This window comes from Aphis gossypii, chromosome X (genome assembly GCF_020184175.1).
Source record: "Aphis gossypii isolate Hap1 chromosome X, ASM2018417v2, whole genome shotgun sequence".
Lineage (NCBI taxonomy): Eukaryota > Metazoa > Arthropoda > Insecta > Hemiptera > Aphididae > Aphis > Aphis gossypii.
The window spans coordinates 41,175,047-41,179,786 of record NC_065533.1 but is presented as its reverse complement, the minus strand read 5'-3'; the positions used below and the strand labels follow the sequence as shown (position 1 = coordinate 41,179,786).

At 27.9% G+C, this 4,740-nt stretch overlaps 1 long non-coding RNA gene across 1 annotated transcript; it reads right to left on the bottom strand.

Annotated features, from left to right (window-relative positions):
• Positions 1-586: 586 nt before the first annotated feature.
• Positions 587-1,551, bottom strand: LOC126552171 (uncharacterized). Its single transcript, XR_007606006.1, has 2 exons — positions 1,267-1,551; positions 587-898 (listed from the first exon to the last, which is right to left on the bottom strand). It is a non-coding gene; the product is annotated as an uncharacterized LOC126552171 (long non-coding RNA).
• Positions 1,552-4,740: the final 3,189 nt, after the last annotated feature.

Here is a 4,740-nt window from a genome sequence, read left to right as displayed (position 1 = left end):
TTTTACCTTAATTACATTTATATATATATATATACGATTATATAGTTAATTAAACAATTATTTCTATCAATAGCGTAGCGTATTCAATTTATATTTAAGAGCATAGAATTAATATTAAAAATTACATTTAAAATCAAATAATTAAATTTGCGATTAACATACATCTATACCTATAAATGGTTTATAACTACATACGGTGATTATTTAACTTTATTAAGCAATATAATTATAGCTTTAGCTTAAATTTATTTGATGATAAAATTATTAAGAATTATATTATTTAATATACCTGCTATTACCATTTAAATTCTGCAACATCTATATCTAATTAAAACGACTTGTAAATAATTACAGAAACACTAAAATATCATTAAGCGAATAATAGCTCTTAATTACTTTCAAAACTTAATAGTAAGTATGGTTTTTAAAAACTACAACAGTTATGATAAATTATAATGCAATACACCTAATACTTAATAGTTATTAGCAGGGTTCGAGACTTATAGAATTAAAAAGTACTAAAATATGTACTTATATATGACCCAATAAACTTAAATATGCACTAAAAATAAAAAAAGCACTTGAATAGTCATTAAAAATAGGATTTATTTCATATAAATATAAAAAAATTGTGATTTAACTATTTAAGTAAAATTATTTATTTATAAAAATTAAAAATAAAATCTTTGAAAATTTGGTTTTGAATGTTCTGAAAATGTTATTTATTTTTGTGATTGCATTGAATTATTAGGTGTTTTCGAACGTTTTTGAACTGAAAGGCTCTTAATTCTATTATTGACTAGAATACACTTATATGCCGAAGATCAATATTCCACATCGATGGAAGTAATGAGAGCATACTTGAAAAATACTAGATCACCACGTGTTAGATCTTCTGCTATTATATAGGAAATAAGTTATTAATTATTATTTATATAGTATTTGTAATTTATTTTAGGAAATAAAATTGTAAATTTTAAAATCAGAAATTTTCCTTAATGTCCCATATATATATATAATTTTAGTTTATATTTAAAAATTTAATATACTGATTTAATTTTTTCACTTTTTTGGAGACTTAGACGCCCAGAAATAACATTACAAAAATTCAAAAACTTGTCTTAGTGTATAATATGTAATATAATACTTATTTTAATATGTCGTCTAATATGTTGTAAAATATACTAGGAAGTTGAAAAATATTTCATCTTCATTTCGTCAATAAAATAATTTGACTAACAACAATTAAAAAGTATCAGCTCTTACGTGTTTTATTGCAGTTATATAATTCTGCAAAAATGTTGAAATGTACAACCAAAAAAACGTCCAAGATTTGAATATTGTTTAAAAGTTTTGAAATCATATATGGCTATATATATATACTATGACAATTTCTTAAATGGCTGAATGTTAATCAAAGGCAAAAAGACTTAAAGTTAATTGTTTATAATTTTGTTTTTTTATAAAGTTTTGTAAAAGGGTTTTATAATTAATGCCCTAAATGATTTCTGTAAATATTGAGTTAAACATTATTTTTGTTAAAATTCATATTTTTCTACTATTTAACAGTTTATATTTTGTTAAATTATTTTCCATGGTAACTATAATTATTGGCATCTACTTGAAGTCAATAACAACTATTCACTATTAAATGGTACAGTAAGTTTTCTCTATAATAATTATTATTGGTAGTTATTTATTGTTTATAATATTTAGTTCTAAATAAAAGATGAAACACTTGAAAGTGTATCATTTAGATGTTATAACGAACGATTCAATTTTTTCAGAATTATTATAATTTCAATCCATTAATCAGTATGTTTACAGTTTAAAAAACGAGTGGTCAAGTGAGTCATGCTCTGCTGTATAGTATGTCACTATAATGGATGTATTAAATTTAAATCCAATGATAGTTATCATTGTATACGAAAAACGATTTTGAATGAAGCGTATAGATGATTTGTCAGCTTAGGATATAATTTCTAGTAGTTGATGAAAAAGGTGGATTATGTTGCAATGGCCTGATACACCAAACTTTAAGTTCTTTTAGAATTATTGTTAGCCAAACTTATGGGAAATCTTGTATTAAATTTTTAACTCTTAGCTACTTGTACAATAATTTTTATGAATTTACCTAAAAAGTAATTTGCAAATATTCATGATTTATCATGTCAATATTTGAACTTAAAATGTTAATAAAAAAAAATTGTGACTATGTCTTCTTATAATTTTTGAATCACTATATAAGACTTATGAAGAGATTTGTATTAAATTGTCAAGCATTTTGACTCAGCCAAAAAATTTTTATCGATATTTATAAAAAAAAAAAACTAAACATAAACATAAACGAATATTTCAAATGTCTGTAAACACCATTTGAAAGTTAAGCTATATAAAGAAAATGGCAATCTAAATAACTGATGAAATTTTCAAATATCTATAATCGTTTGTTTTTTACTTTAAATAAGTTTAATTTTGATTTATTCAAGTTCACTTTAATTTATTGTTGTAATTTATATTTAAAATTCTCGAAAACGTTTTTACAAATCTTTTTCTGCGTGTATATTTTATTATATTCATTATGAATCACACATAGTAACATTTATTCAGCCTTTTAATATCAATCTTGTTGATACTTTCTCGATTATAATTTACCTGAAATCACGTCTTGTTTCAATGACAATAATATTAGGGTCTCAAATTTGCAACTCACTCTGGCTCTGTCCTAGTCTGTCACTGTCTTTTAGAAATGTTAATTTATATTACATTTTTGAATTTTTCTATATTGAAATCTGATACATGAATTCCACTTCATTGGCATATTTTTTAATTTACTTTTTTTTAGCTCTTCTGCACTTACGAGTTACGGTGAGATCTGATTGGATTTCCAAGCTCCTTGTGATATCGCATAGTAGTTTTAAACTCGTTACAGGCTTACAGCTTCCGTAACTCTTTTCTCTACTCAATTTTTCTTCTATTATAATATTATATAGCCACCGTGTACGATTTTATTTAGATTATGATAATGAATCTCATACTGATTTACGTTAAACGTTACCTTTTATACTTTATGACTTTTGCTATGTGTTATTATTATCTGTATATATTATCATAAATTTTAAATTAACGCGTATTAAACTTTGTATTTCCTATCTCCGTATATACCGTAATAAACGAACTTAAATATTTTGGGCCGTTGGGCCGCCTCAGTCCTGCACAATCATTAATGCCACCCTCGACACGATCCAACTGCAGTGACATATAATATTATACGACGTATATAACACTGCACCACCGCCGGCCGTCATAGGTAATATAACTAATAACCATCGCATGATATCTAGTTTATTTATCGCAGTCGTATATGTATAAAGACAACGCTCGTAATATATTCAATACAATATTATAATCGAAATGATAATAACAATATAATCCAAACACATTACCGGGTACACGTTTACACTAAGCGTGTAAAATATTGTACCTATATATACATATATATATACTTACGGCCGGAAAAAAAAAATAAAAGAAAACCGACTGACTGTATACGTCCCGCACGCAGGCGTATTGTATACATATATATATACGCGTACAGTCGTTTACAGATATATGTATGTATATATATATTATAAATCTTTCTCAATGCCAAACATTGACACGCACAGTATAATATAATATGTATAAAAGGTTTTTAACGAGTGCCGGGACGGGCGGACGACGAAGGGGTTATAGACCGAGGGGTGGGTGTGTGTGTGTGCCGGACATTGGATTTGACAGGCGGCGGCGGTGGAGGTGAACGCCAGCGGGGTGCCAGCGAACGGCAGCCACCGCCGCTGATTACCCGCTGCGCTCTTCATAATAATAATAATAATAATATTCCCGGAGCCGACTTGTCTGGCACACATATTTACATCGGTACTGTACGATCGGAGGCTGTGCAGCGGGCGGACCATTACGTAGTTCTTCTTACCGTATTATCGCGGCGTATATATATGTATAATATTATAATAACACGTACAATAAGCCTATATACACTCACACAATCACACGTCTACTGTATTACAACTGTAGTGTACTCGGGCCCATTATAATACGAGTATATGAGTAGCATGTATAACGTAAAATAGGTACCTATGTGTGTGCGTTCGCCCGCGCCGATCTTTTCTACACCTGTTAATAAAATACGTATAATATATTATAATATACGAAGAGCTCGTAGGTACCAATATCGTATACTATTATTATTATTATTAATATTATTATTGTACTCGTGTGTAAAATAAGCGTTCGTATTATTATTATGGAATACTGCTGCTTCGGCCTGCACCGGTCGAAGAGGAAGAGAAAAAACGATAATGACATATTTTATTATTACTATTATTAACGGGAATGTGAAATACACAGCTCGCGCGATGTGTATCGGTTTGGGCGGTATTATTATCATTATAATATTATTATTGTGCGTCGAGTTTGTGATTTTTTAGGTGCAGCGCGCGTCGCATATAGTCGACAAAATAATAATAATACGTATAATCGTATTTTTATCCCTAATGATTAAAACTTTACAACAATGTAATGACATTATAATATTATCATATACGTTATATATTATTATAATATACGCGCCCGTACGGCTTTGTACACAATCAATAACGATATTACGCATATATAGTTGGTATCGAATATCATTATCTCGTAAACGAGATTTTAATATTTTTATATGCGTTTGAAATCGAC